This window comes from Morone saxatilis, unplaced genomic scaffold, assembly GCF_004916995.1.
Source record: "Morone saxatilis isolate NCDOM2014 unplaced genomic scaffold, NCSU_SB_2.0 Contig12, whole genome shotgun sequence".
Taxonomy (NCBI): domain Eukaryota; kingdom Metazoa; phylum Chordata; class Actinopteri; family Moronidae; genus Morone; species Morone saxatilis.
This window is the reverse complement of record NW_023339674.1, coordinates 6,623,097-6,635,596: the sequence shown is the minus strand read 5'-3', so window position 1 is coordinate 6,635,596 and position 12,500 is coordinate 6,623,097. Positions and strand designations below refer to the sequence as shown.

General features: G+C 39.6%; 1 long non-coding RNA gene across 2 annotated transcripts in view; it reads right to left on the bottom strand.

Moving 5' to 3' along the window:
- LOC118322061 overlaps window positions 1-12,500 on the bottom strand; it is a 27,795-nt gene that overhangs the window by 4,516 nt on the left and 10,779 nt on the right. Inside the window, exons 2-3 of one of the 2 annotated variants that reach the window (XR_004796432.1) lie at window positions 8,342-8,449; window positions 1-2,820 (exon numbers count right to left, since the gene is read on the bottom strand). The exon at window positions 1-2,820 is cut by the window's left edge and continues 4,516 nt beyond it. This is a non-coding gene — a long non-coding RNA (uncharacterized LOC118322061). Of the gene's footprint in view, window positions 8,450-12,500 lie in introns of both variants that reach the window. The other variant, XR_004796433.1, reaches the window with a different exon arrangement.

The window sequence follows — 12,500 nt, the reverse complement described above, 5'->3', positions numbered from 1 at the left end:
CACAATCTGTATACATGCACTGCAGCGAGATGCTACATGAAAGACCAAATGACATATCAATCATATTGATCCCCAGAATCAGTGCTGTTTATTTGCTTGTCAAAGGACTCAATTGGCAATCAATGCATGGTTAGTTTAATTTTGCTCATTGACTGACTGTAGTGTGTGTGTATTAGTGTGTGTGCCTCCCTCATTCTCTGAGCCTTGTTTAGGGGAGGAGAGGAGAGCGAGACAATGTTGTCCTGCTGGCATGTGCCTTGGCTGTATTCATCAGGGGGTTTGGGGTGCCTAATACACCATGGCGGTCCCCCATTTGTTTAATTTGTAAGGCTCTGACATCAATTGTTGAGCTTCATTTGCCCCATCGAAACGTCACATGTCACCACTAATGGGCCAAGCTGTGCATGTGCGACGTATGTGTGTAAGGTGTGTGTCTGCGTGTGTGTATGAATGCAGCAGGCCAGGGACTGTGTGTGTGTACGTGCGTGCTGGGGAGGGGTTGATTTGGAAATATATTCAAGGGCTGCTGATCCTATGAATTTTATCCATGTACTTTATGAAAAGAGAATATATTAACAGAGGAGGAGCAATGAATATTGTTATTTTTGTATATATAAACATAACAGTTTAAAGTTATGACTAATAATAATAATAATAGATAGTAATAGACTTAACTTAGAATCCATACACCTTTATGTTCCTTTTGCTGCCTAAATCCTGCTGTCAATAATGGATAAATATTTTTTTTTTGTCAACCTGGGTGTTCTCATATTTTTGTATGTATGTCCATTGGTCATGATAACATTTTAATTACCACGTCCATTGTATAGATTTTCCAGCACAAGCACAAGCCTCTTGCTTTGGTATGCAGATTGCTACAGGGCTGCAGCTCCATTGATGTCAAGGGGAGACAAGGGTTTGAGGTTATTTCTGTTGCACTGAAGCTTTTTGGAAAGCTGTAGGCTTGCACTGCTTGCCCCAATCAAAAGTAATCTTTGCAGGAGTCAGCAGTTCTCTTATCTCTACAGCGTGTGTAATTTGTTCGATTAAAACATGATAATGATACTCAGGTTGACAAATACCAGAATGTCCCTTTAAACTGTGTAAATCAACATGAATTGTGCACTGCAGATTCATTTAATATATCCAAGGGATTCTGGGTTGTGTTGGACAAAAGAACAGATCATTAAGTCCTGCTGGCTGTTCTGAACGAATTAATTGTGTTTAGTACTCAATGGGCCTTCATGAGAACTCACATTTGCACAGATGCTGCATGTGCGTGATAATGACCAGTGGTCTGCTTGCTGTTGGAAACGATGACTTCAGAGAGGTCTGCCTCTGTGTGAGTGGTCGTCTGCTGCTGTGGTCCATTCCTTTCCCCAGGCTGCAGTGACACACACACACAGATGCATACACTATACTGCCACACATGAGCATATGCATGCCAGTATCAACTCCCACACATACATATACACGCTCACGCACACACACACAGACGCATAAATCTATTAGTCAGACTGTGAAAAGCAAAGTGCAGAAATGGACAAACAGAGCAACTGAAGGCCCACGCACCACAGCGATAACCCTGTCGCATGACTCAATTCAGGGAACATGCCCAGTCACATCAAAACATGCTCTTTGTCACCAGGCCCCCGAAAAACATGTTTGTCATGTTGCCCTCTGAGGGTTATGTGTTCCCCAACTCGCAGGTCCAAGTATAATTATTCAGCATCTCAATGGTCACCATTCATCTTCTCTTATGGCAAATCATCGCCCGGAAGTGATCTAAACATGACCGCGGGAACCTATCACAGAATATTTGAAAGCAAAGCGGGGGAGTCGAGGGGCATAATTCTGTTGTGAAGGGCTAATGCATTCACACCCACACAGATTGACTCACCCTGACAAAAGAGGCTGTGTTGTCTATTCTAGGCAGCTGGGCAGGATGGCGAAACTTGGAATCCTTTGTTGGCCGGAAGAGAAGTCAGCCTTTGTCAGATTTTTACAGAGTATATTTTACCATACGCCTTTGCACGGCCGGTCAGGCATTCAATGTTGCAAAAAGGCTAAAGAAAGTTTGCATAGATTAGCAGTGTTATTGCAAATGTTGAGCCCACTTATGTGTTAATCAAGCCTTTTTGAAATGCAGGCCTTGTCTGTTTGGGAATTTTTCTGAAACAGTCTTCTGACACTGAAGTTGTTTATCTTTGTAAACTGCACACAGGCAAACTGTGAATGAATGAGGCCTGTTTGCAATAGAGAGATGATAAATCAAAGAATTACCAGTTTGCCTTAAGGTAGTTAAAAGAACATTTTTGTTTTTCTTAGTCATGTGTTTAAAGAGGCATTCAGAGCCAAATGTGAATATAAATAGTTCAAAGTCACTGGAAATAAACAGAAAAGAAAGTAAAAGCAAAAAACAACAATATAATTAGCAATTAGTAATTATTTCTTTTTAATAAGATAAGATAATGTTTAGCAGAGAGAGACAGAGGAAGGAGGTGATCTTACTGCTGCCATGAGCTAAACCTTCAATGCTGTTTTAACCAGTTTTATAAGGCCACCAAAGCATTATATCCATATGTGATTGTTGATCTCATCTTCTTCTGGGAATGCTTTCCTGGCTTTCCTGGCGGCAGGGATTTGCTCCCATTCAACCACAAGAGCATTGGTGAGGTGGAACACTGATGTCGAGAGTTAAGTCCTGGCTCACAGTTCATTTCAAAGGTATTGGGTGTGGTTGAGGTCAGGGCTCTGCGCAGGCCTGTTGAGTTCTTCTACACCATACTAGGAAAACCATTTCTTTGTGCAGCTTCACACCTGTATAAAATATGATTGTAGGCTATAGCATTAAGATTTTACTTAATTGAAACTAGCACAAATCATGGTCTGACCATATACTATAACACAGGAAGCAGATGTGATCATAAACTTGTACCTGGAAAAATACCTACATGTGCTCTCATCCCACATAGTTAAAGGTTTATTCATTGTAGCTGAGACGTGAGAAGTAACTGACCTGAGAAGAGGTCAAGGTCATGGGAGCCAGAAGTGCAGCTCAGCACAATTTTCAGCTTCCTGTACTGCTACTCTTCACAACACAGTCCCCTCTGTGTTGATACTTATTGCTTGTAGGTCAGAAACTTTCCATTTCCCGCTTGTCTTGAATGCACTAATAGATAGGGAGTACCCTTGCTGCCAATCAAAATGAGCCTCTTGCCCTCGGCTGGGTGGAGATTGTTGTAGTAGCACTGAAGCATCCTGTTTAGTTATTCAATTACCATAAAGGCCTGTTACCTCTAAACAAGTTTATTGAGTTATAAAAAAAAATCTATTTTGCACAAAGAATGCAGAGATATGTAAAATTTGGAACCTTGCCCAGTCTGTGACCTTTGGAATAATTTGACCATACATCAGGTTTTGGATATTAAATGCGCAGTGTGTCAACTTTAAAGTGGGGTTGTTTGAGAATACAGAGAGGCAAAGAAAGACAGAAAGACAGAAAGAAAGAAAGAAAAGCAATGAGCAAAAGCGCAGACAAACTGAACTGCTAATATGTCTCCATAATAGATATGTTTTCCCATGATGTTCTGCAACAATTTTTCCTCAAATTCGATTAGCTTAATCTAATATTACTCTGAACACCTCACATTTTTCATTGTCTTCTCTGTAATTTCTCCACAGACAAAGAGAAAGAGAGCAGAAGATGAGTGTGGGACTGCACAGGTGTGTGTGTGTGGGTGTGCGTACCACAGGTGTCTATGCACATGTGTCACTGTATACAATATGTGTGTGTCTCTGTTTTCCTCTGTATGCACTGTAAGAAACAAAACACACTGCTGGCTGTCACAATGCATTTAGCACTCTCATCCACTGTGAAATGTTTAGCTACTCTGTCAAACCACTCTGGCACGGGGCCCAAGTTGCAAATTAATGTATAGCTCCTATGCACCTTGGTGATTCGTTATCCAAAGGACTGTTTAAATAAGGCATTTAGGCAGTGGTGTTAATCTACCAACAAAGGCTCAGCTGTTTTTAGCAGATACAATGACTGTCAAGAGTCTCGGCTGGAAGTGCATCTATTTGTGCACAGCTGAGTCGCATCAGTCCCACACACACACACACACATGTACACACACACTTGGCAAAAAAAACACACTCAAGAGTTCGGCTGTGGTACTTTGGCTCTTGAAACATGATAATTCTGATGACATGAGACTTAATACGAGTTTGGATTTGAACTAACACACTCAGTCTACAATTGGATTCTGCCTCAAGTGTGAAAGAAGGTTGTGTGTGGTCTGATGCATAACCATTATGACGTGTATCTCTAGAGGAGGATGGGTTTATACCAGCTATTTCTCTTAGCAGCTGTGTGTGTTTCTGAATAACCAACAAAATATATACACTGACTTCATTTTATAATTATTTCTCTGCTGTCAAAATACTTAGATGAGAAGCATGTGGCTTTTATCGGATGTCCTCAGATACTTCTTCCTCCTTTTCAGCTGACTTATTATTAAGTTAGACTATATGATTTACTGTTCTTTGGCTTAATGTTTTGGATGAAGTCCAATGCATTACTGCTCTTAATGTGCCTATATTTATGTTGACAGAGGATGCGGCTGTTGCTGCTGCTGGATCTCTTTGAAAAACACCTTTTCATAAATGGAGTCAGTAATGCAATAACTGAATCAATGAAATAATAAAGTTAATAAATGCAATATAAAATAATAAATACAGAAGTTGCAGCAGGTCATGCAGTTCAAGATTCTTTTTCAGTTTTGTGGATGGTCCGATGACATCCATATCAATCCAGATGACCCCAGCATTTCCAGAACTTTCAGTCATCTGAGTATTTGTTTTGATGTTGGGGTAATTGGGTATATTCAAATCTGATCATCCAAAGCCAATAAAACCTGGTCATTCTGGTCCACACTGGAAACAACACAATATATTGCTTGTTCTCTCCTCCTTGTGCTAAAATGCACACTGCAAGTGCTAAAATACCCAGACTGACTGTTTATGTAATCAAGACAACAGAGGCGCCCCAGCAGCAGTGTTTTTCACCCCTTCAGTATCTAGAGGAGAATTGTGCATTCAAAGTTTCATCGAAAAGATGCTAAAGAATTATATATATTCTGTTATAACAACAGCTGTTTTTGCTTATAATTATGAGCGCAACGTTTTTACATGATGTGGTGCTTCTAGCAAATTAGCTTATTTTGAAATAAGCATGCTTCACGTTAAACCTCCGGTGGCAGGAACTCCTGCTTTTTTCTTCTTTAAGTGACAAGACTGAAGCAGCCTGTGAGTCACACAATGGCTCCTCTTCGGCTGAAATTGGCCTACATAAGGCTGCAAGCCTCTCCAGCTTGGGATTGCTGCTCATTGAAGTGGTGGCACTTAAAGATGTGATTTTACTTTGAACAGACTTATTTCTTGAGAAAATACCAAATATATTGAATTTGAACTCGTGTTAAATCCAACCACATGGGCTGAACAGTTTCATATGATAATCAATTAGGTTAGTGTTAGCCTTGTCTTTGGCACTGACAGAAACATAGGCCTGAGTTAAGGCGAGGCTTGTATCCCTGTGGGCTTGTCACATGTTCCTCAAAGTATATAAATCAACATAATCTAATTAGTTTAAGATTAAATTAGTGCATTGATATCAGAGGGAGAAAAGCCTCAATTGTGACACTAAATTTCAGACCTGATATGCTTAGAGTGGCGATAGAGTCACAAAGACAAATTGAAATGCTTGGAGCCTTTCATGTTTGTGTATCTTAAAAGCTTAAAGCTGCAATATGGAACTTTCTGTCCAAGCATAGTGTCACACATTGTCAGGTAACATGGCCAAATGTAATAGTTACTCAAAGTGATTAAGTGCAGCATTGGTGTGGTCATAATCCGATCAGAGGCCCCATTTATACATGTGTTCTGTACCTGGATATATCTGGATAATGGTACCCAATCCAATCAAGATGTCTGGCTGATTTAAACCCATTCCAGTCAGAATGTTTTCTGCCTGCATTTACACTTGGCATTAACAGTTCCTATTACCCCCATTACATTTTAAAACTGGGTGAAAAACTAACTATACATGAATTTATCACACTTTACGGATAGATACAATAACAAGGACCAAGCAAATTTACTTTGTGACTATCCACATGATTTCTCTGCTAATAAGATGGAAAAATCTTTTTACGCACTGAGATGATAAATTAATAAAAACATCAAGAATTATTTTATACTTTTCATGTTTGCTAATACAACATATCAAATACATTCTTTGGAAAAAAAGTTAAGGGCAATAGTTTCCACCTGCTGAACTCCCTAAAGTCCGAATCATAGCCACATTTCTTAAAGGTCCAGTGTGTAACATTTGGGAGGATCTATTGGCAGAAAGGTGATATAATATTCATAGGTATGTTTTTATTAGTGTATAATCATCAAATATATGAATCATTGTGTTTCTGTTATCTTAGAATGAGCCGTTTTCATCTACAGACGCAACAGGTCGCTTCCATAGAGTCCACCATGTTGAATTGCCCTGTTTCTACAGTAGTAGAATTTAAAAACCAAACACTGGCTGTAGATAGGGCCTTTTTCATGAGTTTTGGGGGCCACCGTGGTTTCTTCTACACACTGCAGTGTTCAGTTAGTTGCAATCTACTTACACACTGATCTTTTAAGAGTTTGGTGACACTTTTAGCTCTTAAACGGTGTAACTTTATCTTAAAGTTTGGTTATGGTGAAGGAAATACATACCAGTTTGTCATACCAGCTACACAGCTAAAATGTGACATATAAAACCAGAGAAAGACAGAGATAGACAAGAAATAAGAGAGAGAGAGTTAGGTTTGCTCAAAAAATGTCCCATCTATTATCCTCACAGTCTTGTCTTTTGACCCTCTGTGTCAGACCCTACTCATCCAGCTGTGTGGCCAAAGTTCAAAAAAAGGCCCTAAGGTGTTTTCTGATTGATCCAGCCAACAAACAATGAAGGCTGTGTGTCTTGTGCACCATTGCCATCTCGGTCTGGGTCAAAGAGCTTGCCATCTTTGCTGCCTCTCCTGCAAACAGTTGACACATCGTGATGAGTGAAAGGTGTGCAGAGAGCGAGGGAGCAGAAGCGGCATGGTGGGAGTAATGATACGTGACAGAGAGGTGGAGAGAGAGTTTTGTTTGGTTCTGAGTATGTTGCAGCGCTGCCTAATTGAAGGATGTTTTAATGCTGTCGGAGGATGGCAGGTTGGAATAATCATAGATATTTGTTTACGCAGCAGACACCCCGATTGACTTTTAATGGCTGCAGCCTGTGTAGTGCTTCCAGGCACCCGGGTGAATTTGACTTTCATTACCGTGTGGAAAACATTCGCTCATCTCCTCTGCTTTCCTCTCTTGGTTTACATGAAGACGTTGGATTCTGCATAATTGATGAGGCAGCAGGGTGGCTTGTTGGTTGGTTGACTGCAGAGTTGCAGTGTTGATCCCCAGGTCTGACTCTGTTTGTGTCTTCTTTGTAAGACACTTCTACATCACATCTGACCCTTCTGACAGCAAGTATATGTGTGTTGGGTTAGAGGTAGGATTGTGTAGGAATTCAGCACATTGTCAGTATTTTGCTAACTACAATTTACTGAACTTTAAGTACAACAAGTATGATCTTATATATCAACTCAAAGGTCAAATTACTAGCTTTTCATGAGCTTTGAAGTGTGGAACATCGATCACATGAAAAGAAGTGGTTGTATATTCATATTAAAATGTTTTCTGGACATTTGCTAAATCTTTCAAATAAGCTAAGTATACTTAGCTTATTATTATACTCAGATACATAGATTTTGAATTCAGAATAAAATTTACCTATATATTCTCTTTTCATTTAGTCTTGGTTGTCTGTTTTGTGGAATTTTTTTCACAACTTTGGTGGTAACTTTGTTGTGTTGCCATTATTTTGATAGGTAACAGGGTTTATAACTGACACTTGTGTCCTCACTTTTGGTTTAATCTTCAAATAACTCTGTAAAGTGTTTGGCTCACTTACAACCTGTCTAATGATCTGAACACTTGTTTCTTCCGCTGTCTGACAGACTTTGTTGTAGGGATATCACCATGCTGTCATAACTCACAAATCACTTCGGAGTACAGTATTATAATAACAAAAAGAACTACAAAATAAGACCTCCACTCTAACAAGGCTGAATTATTAAAAATCAACACATGTACTACTTTGTTTGAGAATGCCAAGGCATGAGCTGCAGGCAATCATTAACATGGTGACTTTAAAAGAGGCACCAGTTTATTCATTGAGAGATAAGTTTTGTCTGACCTTCTCTGAGGCTGGGTCAGGGGTCACACCACCAAAGGGGATTTAAAGATGGCTTCTGCTCCTGCTGCTGGTGTCCGTCTTCACGTTAGCTTCCAGGGCAGAAACTTCCTGTTTACCAAATTAACAACAAAAGCAGCCTTGTTATCATGCGTTATTACTACCAAGCGCATCTTAGGGAGTCATGAAGTCAGGGTGACTGGGGGGAGGGGGGCAGGTCCTGTAATCTACAACTACAGTGGGGGGTCAGTTTAGCTGGAATGGAGCCTCTTTTTTTATCCCTCAGTTCCTAATGGGGCATTGATCTGTTGGGGTTGGGGGGAGGAGGGTGAAAGGTGGAGAATAGCGCTGTTATCTCTTTAAAAATGTAATACAGGGGTTGCATTCTGAAGCTTTGAATGTGGACAGTATTGTCTGGAGTGTGAATGGGAATTGGGTAAATGGGAAAGCAACACTGCAGTTTTACTGGGATCCTATAAAAAATATTTTTTCAAAGGTTTGAAAAAAAAAATCGTTTATTGATGCATTGTAAACAAAAATCATCATTTCTGTTGTTTAAATCAAAAGCTACCCTCATCACACAACTGCACCAGAACGCTCTGACACAAACACACACTGTACTGATGTTTAATTACATTAATATGCAATATCAGTCGTTGGTAGCTCTTTAATTATGAATGAAGATGTAATGACACTGCCATTAATATTTAATTAAAGGGCAATAAAGTGTTATTTGGCAGCATTACAAAACTAGACACTAATAAAGGAATGTCTTTAGCTAGTAATGATTAGAGACAGAAGAGCCCTGTGCCTTTTAAAATTTGACTGTCTGCAAAGGTAAACACAGAGGACACACAGAGGTCAGTGTGTATACATTTGTGTGTTCACATTGACTTCACAGTTGTCATGGTCTTTGTGATCAAAACCCAAAGAATAGCTAACAGCACTAAAAGTGAAACAGTCTTATCAAGCAGCAGCAAAATTGTTATCTGTGCCTCCAACTGCTCAATGCAAAACACAACATGACAGCAGCCTAACAGATACAAATAAAAGGGAAGAAAGGAAGCAAATGGGGCACTATAGTGATGGTAAAATCCCCCTGGAATACTCTGAATGTCCTTCCATGTGGTAGCCTCCAGTCAGGTAAACAACTCACAGGGTCGACACAGTCAGCTGCTCTGGGCACCGAGAGTTCAATACACTTTGCAGTGGTTTATTTCTGCTCGGTTTCCCTGATGAATAACACCCGAGGAAGTTTTATGTGACATCATTTTTCCTCTGACTTTTACTATCTACCTCTTTTGATATAAATTGTTGCAATTTATTTCCAAATCCTCAGAAGAAGTCGAGAGGCCCAGTAGGCAGGATTGTGTCCAAAGTTTGCCCAGGCAGGAATGCATGATGCCAACAGGCACAAAGCATTGCTTAGCACCAGACACCCATGCAGTGACATTGAGATGCTAAAGCTGTAGCTTGTTTACACAAGTTTCCCCCTTTTCTCCTCTCTGTAGCCACCATTTAGTCAGACAATAGGCACAATGTGGCCCTCATCTGTGAGTGGGCCAAGCTGACAAGGCCAGCAGTCAGCTGGGGCACTCTGGTTTGCTCTGGAGTGGATGTTTACATCAGTGGGTGGAAGCATTGTTTTAACATAGAAAGCCATGATACACACACAACTTTCTGAGGTGATTAAAATGGTAAATACTGTTTATGACCATAATGAAAACATTTTTACTTGGCCTTTTAATCTTCAAGAATTTCACTTGAGAACTCAAAGCAATTCTGCCAATCCTCAACAGTTTCACTTTCTCTTCTCTAATTGCTAGCTTCACTTTGGGCCATCATTTAAAAACAATTAAAATCATGCTTTCTACAATACAGTTTAAAAAGGGTTTTAAAACACACCTGTACAGACTGACATTTGTATAGGAATTTCTTTATCTCTGTATGTTTGACCACTTGTTAAAATGTCAGTGTTTTCTGTGTATGTTGTTCTTGCGCTTTTTTATAGTAAATAAGTTTATTATTAATATTATTTTACCTGTGCATGGCAGCTACTGTAATGGTAAAGGTATGGAGTGATATGTTAATAACCTATAAGTGCAACTAAAACACTTAGTTATGGTTAGGAAAAAATGGTTGTTTGCGGATAATAGTGTTGTTAACCCTCTCAAGCTTGTTGCCATTGTTATCTTTTTGTTGTAAGTATGCCCATTTCTGTGCATTTACATTGACAGAGACATGAAACCGGGGTCTTTGTATATGTGCGCATAGCTGATTAAAAAAAAAAAGGAAACGTTAATTGCAGCTTTCTGGCAAGGTGCAAACTTTGGTCTTGTGTCTACCACACATGACTCTTTTGTCTACTTCGTTACATACAGGGCACACATGTCCCTGCAATGATACTGAACATTAGTATTGGATGTAAATCATGACATAAGTGTAATATCTGAGGATGTTGGATTGGCAAAAATTACCATGTATGGTTTTATTTGTCAGAATTTTAAACATCATATACCTCTTTTCAACCTGATTAGAGAACAATGATTAGAGATAAAAAGAATCACATCCTGAAATAGGATTATATTTCAAATAAATTACATGCATGCTATCATTTTATCATTTTTATCATTCTCATCCTTGTACCAGTAAGAGTTGTAGCCTAAATGTCTACATTTCCAAGCCGACTTTCGACAGAGTGCAGGACTGACACGCAGGCCTCAGAGCTCCCTCGGCGTATATTAAGTCCAGCTAATGAGCTGGTCAATGTGACGAGAGGCGGCTGTGATCGATGTCCCCTCTGAATTGATGTGCTCTGCAACGAAGGACACTGACCCACCAAGAAATGTTGATGAAGTAGCCGCCTGGAAACTCGCACTTCCCACACAGTCTTAGAGGAGTCTGTGAACACCACTAGGATGGGCTCACATCAGTGGACACTTGAAAGTTATCAGCATAATTTTATATTAACGATAAGCACTATGAATTATAAGTATATCTACATTGTAATCACTATCTTGAGCAATGATGAGATCTGGAAATTCCAGATTTAGATGTATTAATGTTTGCACTCATGTAAATACACTACAGAGCAGATATATAGTTAGCCTTTTAAAGAAATTATGGCCAGTAGTATAACTGAAACTATGTTTTCTTAATAATGTAAAACTTGATATTGCAGTTCAGCTTCCTTTATCTTTGTCTAATCATGAACAATGTATGGATATCTCTGTTTTTTGCTCATTTCAGGCCCAGCGGAAGAGACTGGGCTGAATCTGCATATAGTAATCATCAGAAAATTCCCCAGCAGAATATATTTGCATAAGATTATTACTCATTGGCAGTGACCCCGAATAAGGATGAGCCACATTACTAATAGGGTTCTCTTAATGCTAATATATAAATCCTGGGATATATATCCACTTTGACATTAATGACTAAATGTTACTTCTCAGCCTTGTCGCAGCGATGATCAAAAGTACTTCACTTTGCTTTTTTCCCTCTTCTCTTTAAAATTTCAGTTCTGTCTTCCTTTTCCGACTAATATTGTGGATAAAAGATTTCTGTATGTCAGGCTTAAAGAGGCGCAATTATTCAGTGACTAGCAGAGAAAGTTTTGGAGGCACGGCTCTGAAGTTGTGGGGGTACTTTGAACTTGGTGTAATTGTAATGTATCAAATAGTTTTGGGGGAAAGTAAATAGACTCCTCCTCCTTCTTCTAGTTATTCAAAATATTCAAGATAAAAATAACACTGATGTTACAGCTGTTTACTATTTGTCTGAAAATTTGGTGACTGATATACTGTACAGATAAATATGCTGGGAAAGTCTGCTTTTCTCTCTGTCTTTTCCCCGTTTCTCCTCCATCTGGCCTTTCTCTGTCTTGACTGCACATTAACCAATAAAGATAAAATGTCTTAAAAAAAAAAAGCCAGTGTCCCACCCGACTCGTCTGCCATCCTCGGGTCCTGTTCAGTATGCAGCGCGGGCAACAACTCAATTAACCAGAAGCCCCTAGCCATCACACCAGCAGGCTGCCTCATAATATTTCCCATAATGTTTCATCCAATTTGGAGAGTTTGACGTTTACCCCCTGCAGGACTGCAGCAATAGACAATGACTGAAGGCAAGGGGGCACTGAGGTGGTGGTGGTGTGTGTGTG